This window comes from Eleutherodactylus coqui, chromosome 8 (assembly GCF_035609145.1).
Source record: "Eleutherodactylus coqui strain aEleCoq1 chromosome 8, aEleCoq1.hap1, whole genome shotgun sequence".
NCBI lineage: Eukaryota > Metazoa > Chordata > Amphibia > Anura > Eleutherodactylidae > Eleutherodactylus > Eleutherodactylus coqui.
The window spans coordinates 160,958,294-160,974,278 of record NC_089844.1 but is presented as its reverse complement, the minus strand read 5'-3'; the positions used below and the strand labels follow the sequence as shown (position 1 = coordinate 160,974,278).

The 15,985-nt window shown below is 47.9% G+C and overlaps 1 protein-coding gene across 1 annotated transcript in view; it reads left to right on the top strand.

The window, feature by feature from the left end:
* The window catches only part of LOC136577979 (uncharacterized), a 41,264-nt gene extending 33,385 nt beyond the window's left edge, over nt 1–7,879 (top strand). The window contains exon 11 of the mRNA XM_066577889.1: nt 7,755–7,879. The gene's annotated coding sequence lies outside the window, so the exon portion shown is untranslated. The remainder of the gene's footprint in view (nt 1–7,754) is intronic.
* The last annotated feature ends 8,106 nt before the right edge of the window (nt 7,880–15,985 follow it).

Genomic DNA, 15,985 nt, shown 5'->3' with positions numbered 1-15,985 from the left:
CCATTCTCCCATTTTTTTTCAGAAGACAGAGATAATCTTCTGGATTTGTGAGGTTGTGCTTTAAACCCTCCTTGTTAACATGCAATTGGTTGGGAAACCCCACTTGTATATGGATTTTCTTCTCTCTAATAATGAGGTTTTTGGTGTTAGTCTTCTCTGGGCCAGTATCATTGCTTGTGAAAAATGCCTGTGCACCCTATCAGTATATGTTCCTCTGGGTTAGATTCAGGAAGCAAGATTTTTATTAGACGGAGCACGTACTTCCGCAAGTCTTCAGTGCCCACTGATACTGCTATTCCCCTGAACTTGACATTATTATGTCTGTTGCGGTGCTCCAGGATGAGGTCTGTACCTCCTGACTTCCCTTCTGCTTCCTGCATCTGCTCTGATAGGGGTTGTTGTAACTTCTCTGCTCTCCTGGGTCTCCTCTTTTCTGGACTACTATCTTGGGAGGAGAGTTCCTCTTCACCATGCTGGGAGCTTGTTCTCAGACGCCCTCCTCCTCCCTCCTGTGGTGCTGCAAGTCTTCCTCTATTCCCTGTCTTTGCAGGGATGCCTGAAGCTGTGCCTGTTTGTGTCTGGGGAGTGAGGGGCAGGGGAAAGCCCGCTTACCAGATCTCTGCAGTTCCGGGCTCTGATTGCCATGTTAGGTACCAGGTGTTCTTCCTGCTCTTCACTCCCACCTCCTGCCGGGGAAGAAATCAGTCAGGTGCTTTGGGCCTGGCTTTGCTTGTCTTCTACAGGTCATTGCTCTCTTCTCCTCTGCTGCTGGTGGTCTCTGTGATCCTCACTGGCTGCTGCTATTGTTACTTAGATGTTAGTGAAGACAGAGCTCAGATTCTTATGTCCTTCATCTTAGCTTTTCAGGCCATGCCCCCAGCCTGCTCTCCATTTTTTTTGAAGCCCCATGGAAATCAAAGGGGAAAAAAAAGATCAGTTTTTGTTTTCTGTTTCTCTCCTCCATAAACAGATCAGAAAGAAAAAAACCTGAACTGACCCTAGGGGCTCCTGCTCACTGGCGAGAGTGATATCGGGCTGTGATTCATGGCCCTATATCACTTTCACAAACCTTCTTAACCCCTTAAGGACATGGCCTATTTTTGGCTTAAGGATGCAACAAATTTTGGCGGATTTTCTTCACCATTTATTAAAAGTCATAACTTTTTTTTATTTTTCCGTCGATGCGGCTGAATAAGGGCTTGTTTTTTGCGTGGCGAACTGTAGTGCCACTTTTGGGTACATTGACTATATTGTAAAACTTTTATTTTTTTATGATAGCAGGGAGAGAAAACGCATCAATTCTGCCATAGATTTTTTTTTTTTCAGCGTTAATCATGCAGCATAAATGAGACAATCCATTTTTTCTGCGCGTCGGTACAGTTACAACGATACCAAAATTCTTACCTTTTTTTAGGTTTTTCCACTTTTCTGCAATAAAAACCCTTTTTTTCGAAATCCTTTTTCTTTTTCTAAATAGCTACATTCAAAGTCCTGTAACTTTTTAATATTTTTTTTATGCACGGAGCTCTGAGGGCTTATTTTTTGCGAGATGAGCTGTAGTTTTTATTGGTACCGTTTTAGGTTACATACGGCTTTTTAAATCACTTTTATTGTGTTTTTAGGGAGGCAAAATGCTAAAAATTAGCATTTTGCCTCAGTTTTTTAGCGTTATTTTAAACTCTTTTTTTCTTCTGTGCACAGTCAAAAGCATGTGAAGCTTATTGTACGCATCATTACAGACGCGGCAATACCAAATATGTGGGGTTTTAATTTTTTTTAACCTTTTTTTATGCTAATATTAGAAAGCATAAAAAAAGGGGGTTTTCCCCTTTTTTTTTTACATTTTTTTAAATTCATTTTTTAAATCTTTTTTTAACCCAATTTTTGTCCCCCTGGGGGACTTACAACACTGCACTGATGATCGCTGTGATAAGGCATGGCAGGGCTACGGCGAATATATCGCGAGAGCCCGGCAACTTCACAGAAGGAGCGCGCAACCTCTGTGAACCCTTCCCATGCCGCGATCTACATAGAGCAGCGGGAGGCTAGCTATGACTGACAGCCAGCTCCCGCTGCGGGATAGAGCGAGATCATATGTGATCTCGCGCTATCCCCAGGACGTAAGTTTACGCCCTGTTGCGGGAAGTACCCCGCTCCCAGGACGTAAACTTACGCCCTGGAGCGGGAAGGGGTTAAAACCCCTGGATGTGAGGTATTTTCATGTGAAAACAACCTCGCATCACTGCAGGAAATCCCTTCATCCCATTGCTTTTAATGGGGATGTAGCAGGTGGGGCCCCATTGAAAACATAGGGAGAAGATTGCGCTGCTCTGCAACTGCTATGACAGGGAATTCCTTCATCCCCGCAGGAGTCCCCTCATCACTGAACACTGCGACAGCACTGTCACAGTGTTTAGTGATGAGGGGACTCTCCGTGGGGATGATGGAATCCCCTGCTGCTGGTGTCACAGCAGCAGCAGCAGAGGATCACGATCTTCTCCCATTGCTTTCAATGGGATCAGCGCTGCTGCCGCCGTCATCATTGGGTAGAATGGGCAATATCGTGAAAATAATGGACATGCTGCGATTTTTTTTTTTTTTTCCACGCTGCATCGCAAGCCATTGGAAACCATTTGCTTCATAATTTTGTGATTTCTTGCAGCGCTGGGAAATTCTGTGATTTTATTGGCAGTGTGAAGGCGCCCATACGCAGATGTGAAAGCAGCGTAAGACATACTTTTTAGACACTTTCTTTTTTTTTGTCCCACTCCAGGGACTGCTTTAGGACCTTCTATGGTTTTTAGGTTTTGGTACTTGCTGTACAATCCCTTTCTCGTAGTCTCTGTTGGGGGGTACAGACCCGGTTTCCTCTTGGTGGTACTTAGGGCTTAAACAGACAAATTTATTTGCATACTTTTTATGTGTGTGAAAATCACGCTCGTATAGCATGACGAAGTAAAGCCATTGATTTCAATGGGTTCTTTCTCATGAGCGTGATTCACAGTGCAAATACTGTGAGAGAAAAGATAGGCCTTGCCCTATCTTTCTGCATGTTACGCAGAAAGCTGCTGTAGTCTATGGCAGCTTAAAAAAAAAGAGCAGGAGGGAGTTACGCTGGGTGAAACGCAGGGAAAAGAAGTCAGCTGGCACTTATTTGGCTTTAAAAAGCCATTCTATTCCATGGAAAGGAAGTAACACACACGTGTGAACTGGCATTTTGAATCTAGAAGTGCATTACTACAGGCGTACAACCTGTTTAGTACCATCTCCAAACCAAGTTAATGCGCAAGTACGCTCCGTTGCGGCAAAGGTATTTAAGCATACGTTCGTCTGTAGAAGCCCTTATTCTGTTTTCTTATTATTTTTCACCCTTTACCTTGTGCTTCGCCAAGTGCTACAATACAAACTGAGATACTCAGGTATAGACCGTGTAAGAGGAGCTAAGGGCTCATTCACACGGGAATATGTGTCGCGCGTACTACCTGCGTAATTTTTACATGTATAAAGGTGCACCAAAAAACTATACGTGAGAGGGCCCCAATAAAAATCAATGGGCTTTTAGCACCGCGTACCACATTCGTGAAAAATACGTGCATAATATGCAAGCGAAATAAAACCGTGTTAGAGAGCCTTTAGTGTCACGCCTCCTAGTGGCAGCAGCTCATGATCATGGTTTCTGTGTTCCCTAGTAAGGACTACAAAAAAGAGATTTTTCGGGCAGTACAAAATTATTTTTTTAAGATTTTAACCACATCTCACCTACATAGTCTTAACCCCTTGAGTGGTGGGTTTCCTACGACCCTGTCGTGCCCACCAGGGCAGGTTTTTTAAATGGTCTAATCATTGAATTTCAACTAATTTTGAGGTTGCGTTCCAAGAGCCATAACTTTTTCATTTTTCCATTGACACGGCCATATGAGGGCTTGTTTTTTGCGGGACAAGTTGTACTTTTTGATGGCATAATTTTTGGGTATATATAATGTATTGCAGAACTTTTGTAAAAACATTTGTAGGGAGATTGGGGGAAAAAAAGAAATTCTGACATTTGTTTTTTGGATTTCATTTTTATGGCGTTCAACATGCAGAATAAATAGTGTGATAAGATTATTCTCTGAGTCAGCACGATTCTGGCGATACCGAGTTTATACAGTTTTTATGTTTCGGGGAGGAAAAAAAGAAATGGGGAAAAAAGAAAAAAAGGGGCCATGTCATTAAGGGGTTAAATGTACCAACTTCCTTCTCTGGGTCATTACGACACAGGGATACCACAAATGTGATTTTATTTTACATTTTTTTACAAAGTAAAGGGAGACAAGTGTTTTTATTTTTATTTTTTTTATAATTTTTTTACTTTTTTTTTTTACTTTTTTTAAAACTTTTTTTAAAATTTTTGTCCCTTTAGGGGACTTCCACAGGGACCCATCAGGATCCCCTGATCACTTTCTGGAGGTCCGATGGTGACAGCCCTTTACATGCTGCAGTGACAGCCCTTTACATGCTGCAGTCACATAGACTGCAGCATGTAAAGGGTTAACACAGCAGGGATCAGAGGTTTTCTCTGATCTCTGCTGTAAGAGCTGGTACCTAGCTGTCCTCTGACAGCCAAGCATCAGCTCTCCCTGCCACAGAGATCATCGGCTTGCTTCTGACAAGCCGATGGTCTCTATGGCAACATATAAACAAAGCAGGAGACTTAGAAGCAGGAGATTACCGGCATATCGGCAATATCTTCTGCTTCTGTTGTTCAAAGCCCTTGCTTTGTTCTCTGTGGGACTGTGCAGGAAGAGCACAATGTCACAGCTTGTGGCATTTTGCTCTGCAGCTCCCATAGTGATACATAGCCCGGAAATCTTCCGGGCTATATCACTATTGGCAGTGGAGCTCGTCCCGGAAAATTTCCGGGCGTGCCACTCAAGGGGTTAAAGGGGTTGTACCAGAATTGTAAGTTTTTCCCTATCCACAGGATAGGATGTAAGGGGGGTAACACTATTGTGTTCCTCTTACACCGTGGAGAGTTAGTTAGTGCAACTGCCAGCTGTAAGTTCAAGCCCCACCACCTCCGGTCTATGGTGGGATGGGGAGTGGGCAGAGAGCACACGTCTGAATAGAGCTGACAAGCTCTGTTTGTTTCTCTCTGCCGGCTAGAGCCACGGGGAGGAAAGTCATGGAAAAGCCACTGCAGGTGCCATGTCAGAGACACTGAGTGGCGCCATTTTGGCAGAGCCTCATAGAGGCTGAAGAGAGAGGATGTTCTGCCCCCTTAGCTGATGTAGAGGTGACGTGGCCAGCGTTTCATTGCTATGAAGATCGGCCCCATGATAGGAGATTAGTGAGTACTGCGTCACAGCTCCAGTCCCTGAGGCAGACCGAGAGCCGGTGGAACAGAGACCCAGAGATGATAGCGGAGAACAGCACCGGTAGGCCTGGGGGCATTGTGGTGGTGGTCACTACTAAGGGGCCATGGTTGGCAGTTTTCCTATGCTGGGGGAGCAGCCCAGAGACACAGCACCCATTGTGAAGACCTGGGGGCAAAGAAAGAAGGCCAGCTTTGTTTCTGGGGTGAATGGCCCCCGCAGTGGGTGGAAGGAGAGGGAGTGTCCCTCTCTGCATTGCCAGACACCGCAGAAGATTCGCCATGGATGCTGCCAGCAACAAAAATGAGAGCAAGCAGACTACAATCCCCAGTATTATGTGAGGTAAAATCTCTGGCAAGGGTGGGGGAAATGTACTTACGGGACTGTGAAATAGTTATTGGGATTATAGTGCAATGGTCTAGTTAACGTAAGGCCTTGGGATTGAAGGGATTAATGATGTTCTGAGCAGTGGTTATGTAAGGCCGGCTTCACACGGCTGTGACGGGCTCCGCCACGGAATTCCGCGGCGGAACCCATCACGGTGCCCCCCCAGAGACCCCAATACTTACCTGTGGATCTGGCGTCCCAGGTCCCGCATGATGCTTCGGCGCGCATTCGCAATACAGCCGTAGCGTCATGTGATGTGCCGGCCGCATCATATGACACGCCCACAGCGTCACATGACGTGTCGGCCGCGTCATATGACACGGCTGTAGTAGGCGGGGAAGCGGTTTCACGCTATCTTCCGCTGTGCTACAGCAGAAGATACTGTGCCGGATGGCTTTCATTGACTGCAATGGAAGCCGTCTGCACGTACACCCGTGGCAAATAGAGCATGCCACGGGTGAGGATTGGAGATTTTACGGTGCGGAATTCCGCGGTGGAATTCCGCAGCGTAAGCATTGTGCTATTAGGTTCTTTTGACATATCCTCATTATATACTATCATTAAACATGAGAATGGCATTGCTGCAGTTGGCCACTACCTGTCTGATTCAAATTTGTCCATAGGGTGTGTGAATTTGGTACTGACCCTATTGATGTTGGTTCTTTCTAACAATTTTTTTGTTTATCGAGATCGGTTTTACCGACAAGTACAGGGGACCGCGATGGGGTCTAATATGGCCCCATCTTACGCAAATATCTTTATGCGCCATATGGAGGAGACGCGTCTCTGTACCTCCCCATCCTGGGCCCTTGCCCAGGTATGGTGGAGGTACATTGACGACGTCTTCGTCATATGGAATGGGTCTTTTGAACAGCTAGACATCTTCCATGGTGAACTGAATAATTTCTTGCCGGAATTGAAGTTCACGCTTTCAGCGTCTGATACATCTATACAATTCCTTGTTGTTTTAGTCATTAAACAAGGTAATTGTTTAAAAACGGATTTGTACACAAAGCCTACGGATCGGAACAATTTGTTGCACTACTCCAGTTGCCACCCGCCGGCCATGATCAAGTCATTACCATGGAGCCAGATGCTCAGGGTCTGGCAGGTGGTGACAGATAAGTATTTGGATGCACGTCTTGAGATGATGTATAAAAAGTTTTCCTCCAGAGGCTATCCACATGATTTGTTGGTTGGACATATGGATAGGGTCAAACAAGTAGATCGTGTTTCCATCCTTGATTCCTCTAAAAAAAGGCCTTGACTACAAATCGCATACCGTTTGTGTCTACATATGGACCTTGCAGCAAGGAGATTCGACATATTTTAAAGAAACACTGGCATGTCCTGGCTGGTTGTCACCCCGGGATTGCAGAATTTGTTGCTCTTCCCATAATGGCGTACAGATGCGCACGTAATTTGAAGGACTGTGTGGTCCGTACTTCTTGCCCTTCGTCGATGGGTTCTATACAGAGAACCCTAGCCCCCGTTAGAAACGGCAATTTCCCATTCCTGGGGTGTGCGGCCTGCCATAATATGCTTAAGGGCGACGGCTTTACACATCTAAGATCTGGTAAACAGTTTGCCATCAGAGGCTGGTATAGCTGCTGGCCTTCATTTGTTGTATATCTGATTAGCTGTCCGTGTTGCCTCCTATATGTTGGTGAAACCATCACGGAGGTCCGCAAACGGATAGCTAACCATAAAAGCAACATTAGAACAAAAAAACGCGAGTTACCCATTCCGAAACATTTTGAGGATTTCAATCACTCTGTTAGCCAAATGCGCTTCAGAATTATAGATTCGGTTGACAAAGATACAAGAGGTGGTGACAGGGAGCGGAGGTTAAAACTTCTTGAAGCAAAGTGGATTTTTACGCTCGATGCACTTTCCTATGTAATGTGATTATGTGCTATCCTCATGTTTCTATATTGTAGACTTATGCTTGACTTCTAGATTCATGTGTTGCTATATGATCATTGATTTTAATTCTTTTTTCTTCTTTTTTAGATCTCCTTGGGTGGAATAGTGAAAGTGGACGCATTATATACCTATGAGATTCTATATTTGATGTATAATTGGTCTGAATAAATGTATAAGCATTCTAAATTAAAAACTTGTGTGTCATGTGACAATGTTGTAATGTATGTGATTTACGAGGGTTGTAGAGAATGAATCACGTATTATATAGTAGTATCAACATACTTCTTTATTTTGCATAGTGGCATTGTTTACATATGATTCTGCTGTGCGTCTAGCAGGAGATACTCCATAATTATGGTCATAGATTGGATCAATAAATGGTGTTAGTATTACTTAATGAGCAAGTTATTGGGCCATTTATTAAAATAAGGTTATTTTTACCCTTATATAGAATGTGCGCTGAAGTGCGCTGATTTGCGGTAGAGAGGGTCTAACTTTGCTTCATTGGCTCATTAAGCAGATTAGTACATCAGTGCCACTCGAGTTTTTTGTATCTAGCGGGATAGTACGCTCAGTATGATAGACAATAGGCCATACGGAAATATTTACTCCCCGCGCATGCGCAGATTCTATGTACCGTCACTTAGCCGAGTTGTGATAAAACATAGCGTTAAAAGAGGGTTGCACTCTACACAGGAGGCCATGTACCCTGTATGCTGCTGGCGTAGACTTACGCTGATTGCGTTAGAGAGAGAGATTGCGTTAGAAAAAAAATCTATTTGGGCTGCCTGTGACCGTCCTCAGTGTACTGCGTCTCTGCTGGGGGTAGTTGTCCTAATTCATACGCAGCCAGCTAAGTGTTATAGCAGGCTTGCGCAAAATTCTTTCCTGGCTCTGCGTTGCCCGTCACATCACCGCTGTATTCCTGTCCAGAGTGAAACAGTCTGCAGTAATTTTACATAGTCCAGGGCCAGTAGTGGTGAGGCAGGGACAGAAGACATATACAGTCTATATAGGCAGTGGGCTTTTCCAAAAAAATGTGGGAAAAAAAATCTATTTGGGCTGCCTGTGACCGTCCTCAGTGTACTGCGTCTCTGCTGGGGGTAGTTGTCCTAATTCATACGCAGCCATCTAAGTGTTACAGCAGGCTTGCGCAAAATTCTTTCCTGGCTCTGCTGTGCGTTCCGTAAGCGAAGTCAGCCTCCAACCACAGGCCAATAAGTGGCACATTTAATTACAGCGTTCTGTTTCTGCACTACTGGTAATACAGCATCCTGAGGGGTAGGGGTAGGCCTAGAGGACGTGGACGCCGGCGAGGACGCGGAGGCCCAAGTCAGGGTGTGGGCACAGGCCGAGCTCCTGATCCAGGTGTATCGCAGCCGACTGCTGCGGGATTAGGAGAGAGGCACGTTTCTGGCGTCCCCACATTCATCTCACAATTAATGGGTCCACGCGGTAGACCTTTATTAGAAAATGAGCAGTGTGAGCAGGTCCTGTCGTGGATGGCAGAAAGTGCATCCAGCAGTCTATCGACCACCCAGAGTTCTGCACCATCCACTGCTGCAACTCTGAATCCTCTGGCTGCTGCTCCTCCTTCCTCCCAGCCTCCTCACTCCATTGCAATGACACATTCTGAGGAGCAGGCAGACTCTCATGAACTGTTGTCGGGCCCCTGCCCAGAATGGGCAGCAATGGTTCCTCTCCCACCAGAGGAGTTTGTCGTGACCAATGCCCAACCTTTGGAAAGTTCCCGGGGGCCGGGGGATGAGGCTGGGGACTTCCGGCAAGTGTCTCAAGAGCTTTCAGTGGGTGAGGAGGACGATGATGATGAGACACAGTTGTCTATCAGTCAGGTAGTAGTAAGGGCAGTAAGTCCGAGGGAGGAGCGCACAGAGGATTCGGAGGAAGAGCAGCTGGACGATGAGGTGACTGACCCCACCTAGTTTGCTAAGCCTACTGAGGACAGGTCTTCAGAGGGGGAGGCAAGTGCAGCAACAGGGCAGGTTGGAAGAGGCAGTGCGGTAGCCAGGGGTAGAGGCAGGGCCAGACCGAATAATCCACCAACTGTTTCCCAAAGCGCCCCCTCGCGCCATGCCACCCTGCAGAGGCCAAGGTGCTCAAAGGTCTGGCAGTTTTTCACTGAGAGTGCAGACGACCGACGAACAGTGGTGTGCAACCTTTGTCGCGCCAAGATCAGCCGGGGAGCCACCACCACCAGCCTCACCACCACCAGCATGCGCGGGCATATGATGGCCAAGCACCCCACAAGGTGGGACGAAGGCCGTTCAGCGCCTCCGGTTTGCACGAGATCCAACCCCCCTCTCAGGACACAGGCACTACCGTCTCCTGGCCTGCACCCACACCCTCACCTCCGCTGTCCTCGGCCCCATACACCAATGTCTGTCAGCGCACCGTCCAGCCGTCGCTAGCGCAAGTGTTTGAGCGCAAGCACGCCGCCATGCACCCGCACGCTCAAGCGTTAAACGTGCACATAGCCAAATTTATAAGCCTGGAGATGCTGCCGTATAGGGTTGTGGAAACAGAGGCTTTCAAACACATGATGGCGGCGGCGGCCCCGCGCTACTCAGTTCCCAGTCGCCAGTCTACTTTTCCTGATGTGCCGTCCCAGCCCTGCACGACCACGTCTCCCGCAACATTGTACGCGCCCTCACCAACGCGGTTACTACCAAGGTCCACTTAACAATGGACACGTGGACAAGCACAGGCGGGCAGGGCCACTATATCTCCCTGACGGCACATAGGGTGAATTTAGTGGAGGCTGGGACCGAGTCAGAGCCTGGGATCGCTCACGTCCTACCCACCCCCAGAATTGCGGGCCCCAGCTCGGTGCTGGTATCTGCGGCGGTGTATGCTTCCTCCACTAAACCACCCTCCTCCTCCTCCTCCAACGCAACCTCTGTCTCGCAATCAAGATGTGTCAGCAGCAGCACGTCGCCAGTAGTCAGTGTCGCACGGCGTGGCAGCACAGCGGTGGGCAAGCGTCAGCAGGCCGTGCTGAAACTACTCAGCTTAGGAGAGAAGAGGCACACGGCCCACGAACTGCTGCAGGGTCTGACAGAGCAGACCGACCGCTGGCTTGCGCCGCTGAGCCTCCAACCGGGCATGGTCGTGTGTGACAACGGCCGTAACCTGGTGGCGGCTCTGCAGCTCGGCAGCCTCACGCACGTGCCATGCCTGGCCCACGTCTTTAATTTGGTGGTTCAGCGGTTTCTGAAAAGCTACCCACGCTTGTCAGACCTGCTCGGAAAGGTGCGCCAGCTCTGCGCACATTTCCGCAAGTCCCACACGGACGCTGCCACCCTGCGCACCCTGCAACATCGGTTTTATCTGCCAGTGCACCGACTGCTATCCAGCGTGCCCACACGGTGGAACTCTACGCTCCACATGTTGGCCAGGCTCTATGAGCAGCGTAGAGCTATAGTGGAATACCAACTCCAACATGGGCAAATCAGAAACAAAAGAAAATTAACCAGCGCTCCGGTGTCACGGAAAAGAACAGATCATCCAAGATAATAAGAGGAATTCGTGTAATAACGGATATAACTTACTTCGCAGGGGTGCTAATGTTTAAGCACCCCTGAATCCAAGATGGCATATAGGATACAGAAGATGTATACGAAAGTTCTTTTATTGCGACGCGTTTCGGCCGTAATCTCGGCCTTTCTCAAGCATATGTGCCCACACGATGGAACTCTACACTGCACATGTTCGCCAGGCTGTATGAGCAGCGTAGAGCTATAGTGGAATACCAACTCCAACATGGGCGGCGCAGTGAGGGTCAGCCTCCTCAATTCTTTACAGAAGAGTGGGCCTGGTTGGCAGACATCTGCCAGGTCCTTGGAAACTTTGAGGAGTCTACCCAGATGGTGAGTGGCGATGCTGCAATCATTAGCGTCACCATTCCTCTGCTATGCCTCTTGAGAAGATCCCTGCAAAGCATAAAGGCAGACGCTTTGTGCTCGGAAACAGAGGCGGGGGAAGACAGTATGTCACTGGATAGTCAGAGCACCCTCCTGTCTATATCTCAGTGCATTGAGGCGGAGGAGGAGGAGCATGAGGAGGATGAGGAGGAGGGGGAAGAGACAGCTTGGCCCACTGCTGAGGGTACCCATGCTGCTTGCCTGTCATCTTTTCAGTGTGTATGGCCTGAGGAGGAGGAGGAGGATCCAAAAAGTGATCTTCCTAGTGAGGACAGCCATGTGTTGCGTACAGGTACCCTGGCACACATGGCTGACTTCATGTTAGGATGCCTTTCTCGTGACCCTCGCGTTACACACATTCTGGCCACTACGGATTACTGGGTGTACACACTGCTCGACCCACGGTATAAGGAGAACCTTTCCACTCTCATACCCGAAGAGGAAAGGGGTTCAAGAGTGATGCTATACCACAGGACCCTGGCGGACAAGCTGATGGTAAAATTCTCATCCGACAGCGCTAGTGGCAGAATGCGCAGCTCCGAGGGCCAGGTAGCAGGGGAGGCGCGGAGATCAGGCAGCATGTTCAGCACAGGCATTGGAACACTCTCTAAGGCCTTTGACAGCTTTCTGGCTCCCCAGCAAGACTGTGTCACCGCTCCCCAGTCAAGGCTGAGTCGGCGGGAGCACTGTAAAAGGAGGGTGAGGGAATACGTAGCTGATCGCACGACTGTCCTCCGTGACGCCTCTGCCCCCTACAACTACTGGGTGTCGAAGCTGGACACGTGGCCTGAACTCGCGCTGTATGCCCTGGAGGTGCTTGCTTGTCCTGCGGCTAGCGTCTTGTCAGAGAGGGTGTTTAATGCGGCTGGGGGAATCATCACAGATAAGCGTACCCGCCTGTCAACCGACAGTGCCGACAGGCTTACACTCATCAAGATGAACAAAGCCTGGATTTCCCCAGACTTCTCTTCTCCACCAGCGGACAGCAGCGATACCTAGATAATACGTAGGCTGCACCTGCGGATGGAAGCATTGTTCTCTATCACCATCAAAAACTTGGACCTTTTAGCTTCATCAATCTGTGTATAATATTCATCCTCCTCCTCCTGCTCCTCCTCCTGAAACCTGATGTAATCACGCCGAACGGGCAATTTTTCTTAGGCCCACAAGGCTCAGTCATATAATTTTTGTAAACAATTTTTATACGTTTCAATGCTCATTAAAGCGTTGAAACTTGCACCTGAACCAATTTTTATTTTAACTGGGCTGCCTCCAGGCCTAGTTACAAATTAAGCCACATTAACCAAAGTGGTTAATGGGTTTCACCTGCCCTCTTGGTTGGGCATGGGCAATTTTTCTGACGTACATTAGTACTGTTGGTACACCAATTTTTTGGAGCCCTCCCCTACAGTGTAATCCAATTAATTTTTTGCCCACCTGCATTAAAGCTGACGTTACATCAGCTGTGCTGGGCACTGCAATGGGATATATTTATGTACCGTCGGTGGGTTCCAGGGAGCCACCCATGCTGTCGGTCCACACGGAGTTGTAACTGCATGTGTCCACTTCTAAAGAACCCCAGTCTGACTGGGGCATGCAGTGTGGGCCGAAGCCCACCTGCATTAAACATGACATTACCTCAGCTATGATGGGCAATGCAATGGGATATATTTATGTACCGCTGGTGGCTTCCTGGCACCCACCCATGCTGTCGGTCCACAGGGACTTCACAATAGGTAGTTGTACCTGCCTGTGTCTATGAATTAAAAACCACCTGTATTTAATCAGACGTTAGCTCTGCTGTCCAGGGCACTGCAATGGGATACATTTATGTACAGCCGGTGGGTTCCAGGGAGCCTCCCATGCTGTGGGTGCACACGGAATTCCCATTGCGGAGTTGTACCTGCCTGTGACTATTTATAAAAAACCGCGGTCTGACTGGGGCATGCAGACACCTTGACAGAATGAATAGTGTGTGGCACATAGGTTCCCCATTGCTATGCCCACTTGTGCAGCTCCTGATGGCGGTGGCACAGGATTATATTTTTCATTGCTTCTGTACAGCATTGTGGGCTATCGCCCCGCCCCTTTTAAAGAGGGTCGCTGCCTAGCCGTGCCAACCCTCTGCAGTGTGTGCCTGCGGTTCCTCCTCATGGCAGACGCACTTATAAATAGACATGAGGGTGGCGTGGCATGAGGGCAGCTGAAGGCTGCGCAGGGACACTTTGGTGTGCGTTGTGGACACTGGGTCGTGCGCGGGGGGGGGGGGGGGTTGGGCAGCATGTAACCCAGGAGAAGTGGCAGCGGAGTGTCATGCAGGCAGTGATTGTGCTTTGTTGGAGGTAGTGTGGTGCTTAGCTAAGGTATGCATTGCTAATGAGGGCTTTTCAGAAGTAAAAGTTGTTGGTGCATTTTGGTGCTCGCTCATCTCTAGTATTTATACATAGCTATTTGGTCGCCCCTTAACCATATTTTTTCCAGGGTGAGTAATCCCAGTTTTGATAGCCTCCCTGAGTATTCCAGTCCTCTCATTCCATTTATTAATTTAGTTGCCCTTCATGGAACCCCATCAACACTGCAACATATTTCCTGAACAGCGGTGTCCAAAACTGTATGCAGTATTTCATGTCGGGCCTGACAAGTGCCTTATATAGTGGTAGGATAATGTTCTCGTCCCTCTCCCCTATACCTCTTTTAATGCACCCCAAGACTTTATTTGCTTTTGCAGCAGCTGACTGGCGTTGATTGCTCCAGTTAAATTGCTCCAGTTATACCCCATTTAGTGTATATTGCTGACATTTGATGTGATGACCTCTGGAAAAAAAAATGACATCTAAGACATATGACGCATTTATGAGTTAGTTCCTGGAATTCTTTTTTGGGCGCATTTGGGTCGCATCTTGTTTTTTCGAAACAGGAATGTTCCATGCAGCAAGGATCCTTTCTCCCTGGAGTAATTTCATGCTATTGATAATTGCTAGAAAATCTTCTCATCACAGGCATATCTACTAATTTGGCACCTGGCAAAGAGGTAGTAATCAGATCGGTACCGATAATAGCAGTAAATTCTGAACATGAACTGGATGGACATATGTCTTTTTTCAGACATGAATTTGTAGTGGGGGAAATCTGATGTCTGTGATTGTCTACACGGGCGTTCAGAATATCTAGGGCACTGCTGAAGGAAACGTGTATGAGGTGCGTGTCAAGGTTGCCGCGGTCGGCATTAGGGGGTCGAGAGTGCAGAGTTTTGCTTTATCCAGAATACTTGAGAGTTTTGTATATAATATTTGGTAGCCAGATGGGGAAGAGAGAGAAGAGATCCGGGACAACGATGACTAAAGTGCTGAGTGTAAATGGCCTGCAGATCTGTGTGCGATAGGTAGGAGTGTCCTGAAAGAGATAATACTTCATAGTCAAAGCAAGTGAGGGGAATTTAAAAAGTTTGAGACAGTACATAGCAAGAAAAGACCAGATCAAGTGTATTGCCATGTTTTGTTATTTTAGCACAGTTGGGCCTATAGGGACAATGTTGTAACTGGACTACCCAAATGAGCTTATCATGAGCCTCCCCTTTATGTATTTAAATAGAGATGAGCGAGCACGCCCGGATAAAGCAGTTACTCGAGCGATTATCGCTCTTTTCGAGTAACTGCTTACTGGTCCGAGCAGGCTCGGGGGGGGGGGGGGGTGTTAGCGGAGGGTAGAGAGAGAGAGAGATCCCTCTCACTCTACCCCCCCTCCCCCCTGCCGCCCCCCTCCCCCCTCGAGCCTGCTCGGACCAGTAAGCAGTTACTCGAGAAGAGCGATGCTCGCTCGAGTAACTGCTTTATATTTAAACTCTCTTTTGTTGGTGAAGGTTTCTTCACTGAGCAAACAGGGTGATCCTTCTGCCCGATCACATGACCAGCATTTCTACCTGGGAAACTACAGTTCCCAGAAGTACCTCCATCACCTCTTGGTTGCTTGTACCTCCCTCCTTTATGCATCTACTAGTAACACTACTCTGTTTATGTACTGAAAGAGGTAGATGGAGCATATTTGTTCTTCCCCTGAACTTTATTTACACAGTGTGTAGAAGGTAGAGGACTCAAGAGCTGCAAAACTTCTCTCTCACAGCTCTGATAACACCAACTAAACTGTACCTGTGCATATAAAATGGGTAACCTTTTCTCAGAGGAGAGGAAGGGAGGGGGGGGGGGGGCTGAGCTTACTGAATGCAGGGGAGAGGGAGCAGAGAGACAGAGTCTGTTCTGCACCTGCTCACCCTGTGTGCTGAAGTTAGGGGCAGAGCAATTACATAGAGGTAAAGGCAGGGCGAACTGAGCATGCTCGACCAGAGGGAAGAACTACTTGAGGACTTGTCTGGAGTAATCA